At 46.4% G+C, this 12,744-nt stretch overlaps 1 long non-coding RNA gene across 1 annotated transcript in view; it reads right to left on the reverse strand.

The window, feature by feature from the left end:
* LOC137534087 (uncharacterized) overlaps positions 1-12,744 on the reverse strand; it is a 105,924-nt gene that overhangs the window by 69,980 nt on the left and 23,200 nt on the right. The window contains exon 2 of the long non-coding RNA XR_011024304.1: positions 2,992-3,113. This is a non-coding gene — a long non-coding RNA (uncharacterized lncRNA). The remainder of the gene's footprint in view (positions 1-2,991; positions 3,114-12,744) is intronic.

Consider the following 12,744-nt stretch of genomic DNA (forward strand, 5'->3'; position numbering starts at 1 on the left):
GTATTAGGCCAATCAGAGAATGCAGAAGTTACTTGCAGTTGCCAATCGGAAATGCAGTTTCCGCATAATAGTGTACATCTGCAAAAAGTAGTGGAATCTGCTATTTTCTTTAATTTTACAATTACCGTATTTTTTGGACTATAAGACGCACTTTTTATCCCCCAAAAGCAGGGAGAAAAAGTCCCTGCGTCTTATAGTCCAAAGGCAGAGAGTCCCTGACTTAGCGATCGCCCGCCAATATGAACTATCGACTAGCCGCGATGTCGGGGACTCTCTGCACTCCCCAGGGGCTTCCTGAACTTTTCCTGCATAAATATAATTAGCAGCAGTGGCAGCAGCTGTCCCTCACCTCATCGCTGGAGCCCGCAGTGATGACCTTCTGGCCTCCTCCTGTCATCAGTGTTGTACACACACACACACACACACACACATCTATCTATCTATCTATCTATCTATCTATCTATCTATCTATATGCTATAAAGAGGGACATATGGAGAATACAAAGGGGGACATTTGGAGTACACAAAGGGGGACATCAGAACAGGGACATCAGGACAACACAAAGAAGAATATCAGCATCATACAAAGAGGTACATAAAGGGGACATTAGGAGGACATCAAGGGGACAGGAGGATGGCACCAAAGGATGAACAGCAACAAGACGCCTTGGACCATAGACGCAACAGGTTTTTTTCCCCTGGTTTTTGCCCTCTAAAGCTAGGTGCGTCCAGAGCACCTTATAGTCCGAAAAATACGGTAAGTAACTTTACTTACCCCCGGAAAAAAAAATTTTTTGAAAATATGCGGAAATTGGAAAATTGGATTTTCACGGAAGCCCGCTAAATCGGAAAATCATTTTTCGGAAAGCAGAGATTTCATCAAAAACGGAAATCTGTATTTCCGACCATCACTAATAATCAATGCTTGGAGACAGTCAGAATTTGTGGATTTTTGTTTGTCCATCTGCCTCTAAAAGGATTGAACACAAGTACTCAATTGGATTAAGGTCTGGGGAGTTTCCTGACCATGGACCCAAAGTTTCAATGTTTTGATTTCTGAGCCACTTAGTTATCACTTTGCTCTTATGGCACGGTGCTTCATCATGCTGGAAAAGGCATTTTTTTTTTACCAAACTGTTCTTGGACGGTGGAAAGAAGTTGCGGTCAGGCTAGGTTCACAGTGGTCAGTTGTATAATGCATGCGTTATAGTGTATTACAGGGTCACCTTCAGGGCATCACAGGGGTGACTGCTATATGGGGCCCAATTGAATCTGCGGCCCGACGAACAGTGCCACACACTGGCTCCAGCTGCATCTGTGTCTGTCCGCTGGAGAGATACGTAAATAACACACTTCACTTGCGTCAGACTGGCCGCGACTGGAGGAAGTTACGGAACCCGGTACAGGAGCTGCAGGCAGTGGAGGACGGCGGCGTGGGATTGATCCGTGCGCATGGGGCTGGAGGAAGCCCCAGGTATGTATAAAACGTTTACTTTATTCCAGCTCTGGTTTCCATTAAGCAAAGCCCCGTTATCCAGCACAGGCATGCATTGCCAGATGCCGGATACATGTACTTGCCGGTTACTTGAACCTAACACCAACTGCCGACCCCCCCCCCCTCCTCCCCCGAGCAGCAGAAACAACTTACTGATCCTCCGGGCCCCGTCTTCTACGCATCCTGCAGCTCCCATCAGCTTTCCGGCATCCTCCATGTACAGCTCCTGGGCGTGTCACCAGGTGAAACACCCGAGCTATGCATGGACGCTAGAACGCATCTGAGAGCTGCAGGATGTGTAGAAGGCGGTGCCCGGAGGATCAGTAAATAATTTCTGCTCTGCAAATCGCAAAAGTTCAGCCCCTGTTATCCCCCTCTGGTATGCCAGTTAGTTGAGACGTCTGTATGCCTGAGTTCCAGATAACGGGGACTGTGCTGTACATTGTTGGGCTTAGTGTTTACTTATTGATCAAGTATGTGCTGATAATAGTCCCTAGTTTTCTACCTCAGGGCTGGTGCACACCAAGAGCGGTTGTGAGCGGTTTTTAAAAATGCTTTTGGAGGGAAAACCACTTGGCTAATGTTACTCAATGGGCTGGTGCACACCAGAGCGGCTTATTTTTCCCCCAAACGCAAACTCGGGTGGCAGCATTTTTTAGATTTCTGAGGCGTTTCTGCCACAATGTAAAGTATGGGAAAGTGGAAAACTGCACTGAAAAACGCTAGATCAGAGCGGTTTTTAATGCGTTTTTGTTACAGAAGCTGTTCAGTTACAGCTTTACTGTAACAAAATATAAAATCTGCTACACAAAAAACACTAGGCATGTTTGGAAAATCTCTCTAAACTAGAATCGCTTTGAAAAACAGCTTCAAAAACCGCTAGTGTTTGCGGATCTACTAGCGGTTTTTGGTGTGCACCAGACTAGTTTGTGCATTGAGGCTAGGAGCAAGCTAGGCAGTGCAGAAAATCCTGTGTTTTCTGCATTTTGTGTTTCTACATTTTTGGATTTTTTTAATTTTTGTATTAACTTTTGGTGAATTTGTGTTTTTCAATAGTTTCCCTTTTCCAGTGGCATAAAGTACAATTTCATATTTATATACTGTAATAAAAATACATCAAAATACATGAAAAAATGTAGTCCTCTGCATCTCAATAGAAATAAATTATGAGCTTTTTACCTGCATTTTTGAGCAATATGCAGCAAGTTGTGCGTTTTGAAAACACACATTGTAAATAAACACAGGTGTATGCGTTATTTTATGCGGCCCATAATAAACTTTCATTATGAGCAAAAACGCTAGCGATTCTGTCTAGTGTGCTCCTAGCCTAAGAGAAAACCCTGCATGTTACAGTGGTATGACCAAACACAGCACTTCAATCTACAGATGGCAGAGCAGCAAGAACCTGCAGCCAGCCTACCATCTGTACACTTTTTCAACTAACAATCTTCAGCCAAAAGTGTTATGAATTAAAGGTAGTTTCTCCATTCACTCACAGTGCTGCGTGATCAAATATCCTCAGTGAACTCTCACTCTCATCTCTGGTCTCCTTTATATCCTCTCAGCAGCCACTGAAACACAAGTGAAAAATTGTCTCTTCATCTTTACTGCCTGGTACCTGTATGGGAGAGAGCAGCACAATTTCACTAGGCAAGAATTAGAATTTTACCCGTTAGGGCTCTTTCATACATGCAAAGGTGATAAATGTATCACCTGTGAGATGCTCTATTTCACTGGCCAGATCCTTGTTAGTGCTTGGTACTGGCAGTGGACAGGCAGCCCACACACACCCACACCCACACGTGGAGTCAAATCTGTTTTCCGCCACAGCCGACGGGTAGGTGTGGAGCGCTGACACACGTTGTGTTGCAAATGCTGTCATTTAGTTGCGTTTTAATTACACCCAAATTATGTTCATGGGCGTCAGACAGGATGCTGAACTGCCTGACAAGAGCGCAGTTCAGCCTATTATCTGAAAAAGACTTTCTTGTATCACCAGAGGCTGTGGGAATGTTGCTGTGTGGTCAGATGTGGATTTGTGCACCAGTTCCGTTTGCTCACTGCCAGAACAGGCGATCGCCTAGACTGCACCCTGGGAGCAGAGCCGGCACTTCTATTCAGGCAAGAAGGTAATTGCCCCAGGGCCCAAAAGCTCTTATGGCCCCCAACCTCCCCTTAACATTTGTGCTCCCGATGTTGCACCACCAGGCTCCCCCTCCCCATGCTGCCGGAACCCCGACCTCCCCCATAATCAGCCATTGGGGCCCCAGCATGATAGCAGAATTTGTATTTCACCTGGCTGTCCCAGCTGCTGTGTTGGAGCTGCTTGCCAGTCTTCATTCCACTTCTTGTGTCTTATGACCCGGCGCATAATGTCAGATGTAACATGCGCTGGATTACAAGACACAGGCAATGGAATGAAGACTCAGTGCGGAACAATGTGTGGAGACTAGTGGCACAAATCCAGGAGAATAGAAATGTTAGGGGGGAGGTCGAAGGGCAGCCTCCGACTGGATGCAAATTTTTCTGGGGGATGGGGGACCCAGGTTACCTTTGCCCTGGGGCCCCATCAGGGGTTAAACCAGCCCTGCCTGGAAGAGTCCACAAAACCATTTCTGACTAATTTACCAATATGAAAACTCTATTTAAAAGAGAATTTATGAAATAATTAATTGTATGCATAATGCTGATGGTAAATTTATATTGGTAACATAGAACAGAGTTTCTGAATTCTAAACAGGGATCACAACAGTCTGATGCAAAATTTGCTTTATTCAGCTGCAAAACAAACAGAAGGTAATGACCCTTTGAACTGTTCATCACTAAAATGTTACTTGGAGGGTTTTCACAGCTAAATAGAAATGTTTTGGATTCTGTTTACTTTTCAGGACAGGAGGCTGTATTGGATTTGCTGTTGTACTGGTTCCCCATAAATTGCATTGGAGATGGCGATTCTCAGCAAAGTTGCACTGTGACCCCGGAAGTGGAAGTCGGATCATGCGGTCTGTGCATGCTCTGGCTTCCGTCATTCTCCTCTCAGTGTGTCTGTGCACGAGCAGCACGTCACTGTGCTCAGTGCACGAGAGGAGCTTCTGGGGTCACAGTGTGACTTTGTTGAGAGTCGCTGGTCCAAATGCAATTTACACTGGCCGGACCAGGGGGGGGAGGGGCTGGGGGTAAGCATTACAAAATGGGCGGTGAAAGAATATTACCTAGTATTTGTGGGTATGCTTAATGCATACCCATACCGTCTGCTCAGGGTCACTATAACTTTTTACGGGACAACACTCAAGATATGACACTGTGATACAATGTACAGTAGTCAGTGTACAGCTTGTAAATTAGCTGTCCCATCAAAATAACATACAGCCACCAATGTCTAAACCCATGGGCAACAACAGTAAGGCAGAGGCGAGTTCCCAGAAAAAGGATATCATCCTAAGTATCGAATTAAAGTTTTCAATATGGCCAAATCTTTCAGAAGCTATAAGAAAGCACTCTTCACCCCTTCTAAATGTACAGAAAAGCATTTGACAGCTTTTGGGGGGCAATCTGCACTCTTTTACCCCCACAGGAGGACATGGAGGCATGGGTCACCTCAAACGACGGAAAAAATAGGGATTTAAATGAGGAGTTTGCAGTAAACAGCTGGAAAAGGCAGTACCGACGCTGCCCATTAATTTGAATGGGAGCGCTTAAATGATGAGTGCTGCAGCCGTCATTCAGGGCTTGTTCACACCTAGGGCGTTTTCGCTAGTGGAACTGTAGATATAAAATAAACATATTGTTTCACTTACCTGGGGCTTCCCCCAAGCCCCCAGCAGCTGTCCTGTCCTGCGCCGCTCCTCAACGAGTCTCCGTTCCCCCGCTTTAAGCGCTGGCGATTTTGAAAATCGCCTTAAAAGCGCTTGTGCAATAAATCCTTATGGGACTGTTCATATCTGTGCATTTCGTCAGCTTTCCACTGACCAAAGCGTGGGCCTGCACCATTTTTGGGGTGATTTTGCTACAATAAAAGGTATAGAAGAAAAGCAAAACGCTCACAAAATTGCTTTAGCAGCGATTGTGTTCTCGCTTTTAAGAATAAATACAATGTATTTATTTTTTTCCGGGTCAAAGAGTTCACTTCCTGACTTGCTTCAGGAAGGAAAAAAAGAAATTGCTCTTCAAAAGTTTTACTCACCTGGGGCTTCCACCAGCCCCCTGCAGCTGTCCGGTGCCCACGCGGTCTCGCTCGGATCCTCCTGTCCCCGCCGGCGGCAACTTCAGTTTTCGGAGACAGACGCCGACAGGCCTGGGAACGTAAGTGATTCTTCGCATTCCTGGCCGCAATAGCGCCCTCTATACTGCTATTGTGGCCAGGAACACGAATAATCACTCGAGTTCCCAGGCCTGTCGCCGAAAACAGGAGGATCCGAGCGAGATTGCGTGGGCACCGAACAGCTGCAGGGGGCTGGTGGAAGCCCCAGGTGAGTAAAACTCATTTTTTTAGCTAGCCATAAGTGTCCCTCTAAAGGCAACCTGATGTAAAAAAAATGTTTTCACTTACCTAGGGTTTCTGCCAGCCCCCTGCAGCCATTACCAAACGATCCTCCGGTCCCCAGCCACGGCCCTTTCTTCAGTCACTGTCCACTGCGTCTGCACAGCCCTGGCCGCGCACATCGTTTACGCCCGTCACCAATAGGCGCAGTAGAGATTTTCTCATACTGCGCAGGATGCTCCCGGCTACGGCAACGCGTATGAGGAATCGCACAGCCAGGCCTGTACAGGCGCAGTGGACGTCGACTTGTAAGTTGGCGAAAATGAAAGTGAACCATGGTGGGGGACTGGAGGATCATTTGGCTGCAGGGGGCTGGCAGAAACCTCAAATAAGTGAACATTTTTTTTTGTTTTAACATACTTCAGGTTCCCTTTAAATTAGGTGTAATTCATTTTGAGGGTTGTGGGTATAGTGTTTTTTCCTCTTAGACTGGTGTCAACATATTGGTGTTCCTGCCAGTGGGCATCGGCGACCGACATACTGCCCCATTAACACTCCACCTACTCCTTTATTACCTACCGTTATTTGTTCTTTTGGACATGTAATTTTGGGGTCCAGCTATTGCCGTCACACAAAGCACAGAATGTATATGCAGGTCACATCACAACTGAGCCGATGTTTTTTCTCCCTTTGATGCTGCAGGATTGTAATTCATTATTCTTACATTCCTAATCTGAGTGTAGAGACTGTACAATGCCACATTTTCATGAAATCCTCCAAAGTAGACAAAAGCCACTATCATTGGAGAAGTTCCTTGTTAAAGCTACGCAAAAAAATGGGGTGAGCCAACAGATAGCAATGATTCTGTTAGTTTTAATGAAAGTCTTTATACAGTACAGTACTTTGTGTAAAATATTTTCTATGTTTTTGAATTGTGGGATGAATCACCTGAGTTTCTATTTATCCTTATAGGTAAATTCTCTTTGATAAGAGTGTTTTGGATTACAAGTATGTTTCCGGAACGAATTATACTCACAAACCAAGGTTCCACTGCAGTGATTTGATGAGAAATATCCCCTGCAGTTCTATAGCCGTAATTAACATTACGGTTTATGGGGGTGCCCGAGTCAGGCGCCAAGATGGGACCCAACTAGAGGCGAGCAGCACCTGCTTGTTGGGGGCCCCAATAACTAACTTTCCCTTCCTCCGATATAGGGACTGTATTTCAGATGAGGCGTTTTTGTGGCTACATTTGTTATGGATGTGAAGATCTTGATGGCCACAATTGTTTTATGACCCTTGCGGGATGGGCACCAAGGGTGTAAAGGGCACCAAGGGGAGGGAAGGTAAGGAGTGTGAACATTGGGGGGTCCCTATCAAAGTTTTGCTGGGGGCCCCATGAATTGTGGTTACATCACTCCCTGACTCAGTGCAGACAGGCTACACAAGTAGTAAATAGTATTCATAAAAAGAGTGGTCAAAATCCATCTCTTACATTTGAATAGAAGATCTAGTATAGAAAGTCGTAGTAAAATGCCCGACAAGAACAACCAATTTTTCCATGTGGAAGAATCAATAATTTGGTAAATACATACCTTATACAACTGCTTATTAAAATAATCCAGATTTTTTTTTCCAGAATGTTTGGGATGGAAATAACTATAAAATGAAATGGAAAAAAAAAAACAGTCCAAAATGTCTACTAAAGTTTAATATTTAAACTGTCCATATGGGGGACAGAGACAAAGTGCATGAATGAAGGTAAGGCCGCACCTACAAGTATTTCCCTAGCGATGCAGTGATACAGCATTCCAGTTAAACATAGAACTAGGCTGGTGCTGCAGTAAATTGTGGAGCTCTAAATATAGGATTTAAAAGCAAGTTTTGTTTGTACATGTGCATAACTGTTTATGTTTCCAGATATCACAAATGCCAAGAGGTTGTAGGAACCTTCTCTACATTGTCACACTAAGCTTGTAAACCCGGCTAGCATATTGCAAAGTCTTCCTGTCCCATTACTTTTGGTCCCTTAACAAGTGGGAGGCATATGCAAACTGTTGTAATTCCTACACCGTTCACCTGATTTGAATGTAAATACCTTCAAATTAAAGCGGACAGTCTGCAGTTAAAGCACATCGGGCCATATGCAATTAAAGTGGACCCAAATAAAAAATACAAGATTTCAGAAATAAAATCTATTTTCTAAATTATAATAATAAATAGCAGCCTTTTTTCGGGTGCATGATGACAATTATAAAATATTTTACATTTATTAAAGGAACCCCTCCCTTCCTTTCACATTGCCGGGACAGAATCCGGCAAACTGGTTTAGTAGATGATCTCCAGCAAAGGAGGAATTGCTAATGGCTGACACCTGTATAATCCTAGTAATGAAAAGAGAAGTATGCACTGAAATGCTCATAGGCTTGAAGGAGTGTTTATTTATCTTTGTATGTGTCAGAGTGGTGCAAATAAATATTCTGAATTAAAAAAATGTTTGGTTTGGGTCCGCTTTAACTTTTTTACCTGACTTTTCTCCTAGGAGATAATTTTCATCTTCTCTTTAACCACATAACGACCGCCTTCAGCCGATGGGTGGTAGCGAAGGCTGGGCCTAAACGACCGCAATACGCCCATCGGCGGCGGGCCATTATGTGGCTGCTGGCCGGGGATCGCGCGCTGGTATGCACGTGCATCCTCCGGCAAGCGCTGTTATGCGCGCGCATCCTCCGGCAATAGGCTCCGTCCACCCGCGACATCAACCCGCCGGCCAATCGGAAGCGCCGGTGGGTTTTTAACCCGCCGATCGCCGCATAGGAAGCGTATAATACGCTTTGTAATGTATACAAAGCGTATTATATAGGCTGCCTCCTGCCCTGGTGGTCCCAGTGATCGAGGGACCACCAGTGCAAGCTGCAGCCACCCTAATGTGCACCAAAGCACACTGATCTGCCCCCCCTGCCCTCTGATCGCCCACAACACTCCTCAGACCCCCCCCCCCTGCCCACCCCCCAGACCCATGTTTGCACCTAATCTCCCATCAATCACTCCCTGTCACTATCTATCAGTGCTATTTTTTACATTAGGTCCTAAACTGCTCCCTGGGGGCTCCTGATCACCCCCCCCCACACCCTCAGATCTTCCCCAGACCCCCCCCCCCCCCCGTGTACTGTATACATCTATTCTCTCCACTAATCACCTGTCAATCACCCATCAATCACCTGTCAATCACCCATCAATTACCCCCTGTCACTAACACTGCCCCCTGGGGGCTCCTGATCACCCCCCCCCCACACCCTCAGATCCTCCCCAGACCCCCCCCCCCCCTCCGTGTACTGTATACATCTATTCTCCCCAATAATCACCTGTCAATCACCCATCAATCACCCCCTGTCACTAACACTGCCCCCTGGGGGCTCCTGATCACCCCTCCCCACACACCCTCAGATCCTCCCTAGACCCCCCCCCCCCTGTGTACTGTATACATCTATCCTCCCCTGTAATCACCTGTCAATCACCCCCCTGTCACTGCCACCCATCAGATCAGACCCTAACCTGCCTCTTACGGGCATCTGATCACCCGCCCGCACCCTCAGATCGCCTGCAGATCCACCCTCAGATCACCTCCAAAGTGCATTGTTTACATCTGTTCTGCCATCTAATCACCCACTGATCACCCCGTCACTGCTACCCATCAGATCATACCCCTATCTGCCCCTAGGGCACCCAATCACCCGCCCACATCCTCAGAACACCCTTAGACCCCCCCAGACCTCCCCTCGTGTATTGTATACATCTATCCTCCCCTGTAATCACCTGTCAATCACCCCCTGTCACTGCCACCCATCAGATCAGATCCTAACCTGCATCTTACGGGCATCTGATCGCCCACCCACACCATCAGATCGCCCGCAGACCCACCCTCAGATCACCTCCAAAGTGCATTGTTTACATCTGTTCTGCCATCTTATCACCCACTGATCACCCATCAATCACCCCCTGCCACCACCTGTCACTGCTACCCATCAGACCAGACCGCTATCTGCCCCTAGGGCACTCAATCACCCGCCCACACCCTCAGAATGACCTCAGACCCCCCCAGACCTCCCCCCATGTACTGTATACATCTATCCTCCCCTGTAATCACCTTTCAATCACCCGTCAATCACCTCCTTTCACCCCCCTAGCACTCCTATCCATCAGATCAGGCCCAATACAACCTGTCATCCAAGAGGCCGCCCTGCTTATGACCGGTCATCAAAATTTGCAGATGCTTATACCCCTGAACAGTCATTTTGAGGCATTTGGTTTCCAGACTACTCCTCATGGTTTTGGGCCCCTAAAATGCCAGGGCAGTATAGGAACCCCACAAGTGACCCCATTTTAGAAAGAAGACACCCCAAGGTATTCCGTTAGGTGTGTGGCGAGTTCATAGAAGATTTTATTTTTGTCACAAGTTAGTGAAAAATGACACTTTGTGAAAAAAAACCAAAAATCAATTTCCGCTAACTTTTGACAAAAAATAAAATCTTCTATGAACTCGTTATACAACAGAATACATTGGGGTGTCTTTTTTCTAAAATGGGGTCAGTTTGTGGGGTTCCTATACCGCCCTGGCATTTTACGGGCCCAAAACCGTGAGTAGTCTGGAAACCAAATGTCTCAAAATGACTGTTCAGGGGTATAAGCATCTGCAAATTTTGATGACAGGTGGTCTATGAGGGGGCGAATTTTGTGGAACCGGTCATATGCAGGGTGGCCTTTTAGATGACAGGTTGTATTGGGCCTGATCTGATGGATAGGAGTGCTAGGGGGTGACAGGAGGTGATTGATGGGTGTCTCAGGGGGTGGTTAGAGGGGAAAATAGATGCAATCAATGCACTGGGGAGGTGATCGGAAGGGGGTCTGAGGGGGATCTGAGGGTTTGGCCGAGTGATCAGGAGCCCACATGGGGCAAATTAGGGCCTGATCTGATGGGTAGGTGTGCTAGGGGGTGACAGGAGGTGATTGATGGGTGTCTCAAGGTGTGATTAGAGGGGGGAATAGATGCAAGCAATGCACTGGCGAGGTGATCAGGGCTGGGGCCTGAGGGCATTCTGAGGGTGTGGGCGGGTGATTGAGTGCCCTAGGGGCAGATAGGGGTCTAATCTGATAGGTAGCAGTGGCAGGGGGTGATTGATGGGTAATTAGTGGGTGTTTAGGGTAGAGAACAGATATAAACACTGCACTTGGGAGGTGATCTGACGTCGGATCTGCGGGCGAACTCTGCACCCAAGGGGATTAAATGTGGAATTTAATTTAAACTGTTTTATTTCTGACGATTAGAGTGAGATACATGCATGCCCCTTTTTTGGGACATGCATGTATCCCACAGGGATGTTGGCATGGAGGTTGATGATGGGAAAATGGGGGGAGGGTAGTATGGGTGGCCAGGGTGGGGGTGAAGAGCTGGGGGTGATTGGTGTGTGTGATGTGATCGGTTGGTCCAGCACATACGCCTATTATGTAGGGACCAACATGTTATATGCCTCCTTGTGGGAACTGATGATGTAACAATTATGTGGTTGAAGCAATGCAAGGTTTCGGATTGAAATGTAATACTGAATTTATCTATATGCATTATGGCCAATCAGAATTATGTATGTAGAGGAGTCAACTGTATGTGTATTGCTACAGATGTGGAAATATAATAAGGATGATGTTATCGGAGGTTGGAGGAGTGTACATAGTACTGCCTATTGGGGAATAAGAAAGCCTGTATTGTAGCCAATCACTGGTTGGATACCGCACTAGGACCAATCAGGGTCGAGAATCCACGAGATGATGTGGATGGGCGGGACCGAATCGTCTGTGTGACGTATGCGCTCTTCCATACGAGCGCGGAGGATCAGCTGCATGGGGCGGCTGTTAGTCCCGCCCACTCTGACGTGGTTTGTCAAATCCTGAAAGCTCCTCAGCGCTATTGCGCATGCGAGATGTATGAGCAGAACGTAAAGTAGGGGCGGAAGGGATATAGCGGCCATCTTGGGTAGGGGCGAGACAGCCCATTGGTCAGACTAATAGTGGATACGTGATTTAAGACGCCGACCCGATACACGCCTCCAGCCCCTGATGAGTGCGCATGCACGAAACGCGTAGGGCGGAGCTACAGGCGTGGAGAGTTGGCGTGGAGGACATTGTTTTTATGCTTGTATTTACTGGGACCATGTGAGTGCACTACTTTTTAACCTTTTAAAATTAAAATACGTTTTTACGCTATGAGAAGCTCTTCAGTTTGTTAGGGGACTTGATGCTTTGGCCTTGATGAGGATCTATCTGCTGGGGAAACGGGATTGATGTGACTAAATAAGCGCATGTGCTGTCTTATAATTTGGATAGCAATCTGAAAAGTATTATGCTATGTTCTTTATGTCTCCCTTCTCTCTGAGTTACTACTGTGGAGTAAGGACATATTGAAGCTGTGAGCGCAGTGTCTTGGTGGAAAATCTGGACTACATCTTATGCTTGGTGATTGATGCTGCGATCCAGGAAACTCTTTGGTTAAGTAAAAAGGACTGGAACACTGGGACATTGTTGTTGTGAGCGCACGGACACATTGTTTTTGAGACAGTATAGGAACCCCACAAGTGACCCCATTTTAGAAAAAAAGACACCCCAAGGTATTCCGTTAGGTGTATGACGAGTTCATAGAAGATTTAATTTTTTTGTCAAAAGTTAGCAGAAATTGATTTTTATTGTTTTTTTCACAAAGTGTCATTTTCCACTAACT

Source organism: Hyperolius riggenbachi, chromosome 10 (assembly GCF_040937935.1).
Source record: "Hyperolius riggenbachi isolate aHypRig1 chromosome 10, aHypRig1.pri, whole genome shotgun sequence".
Classification (NCBI taxonomy): Eukaryota; Metazoa; Chordata; class Amphibia; order Anura; family Hyperoliidae; genus Hyperolius; species Hyperolius riggenbachi.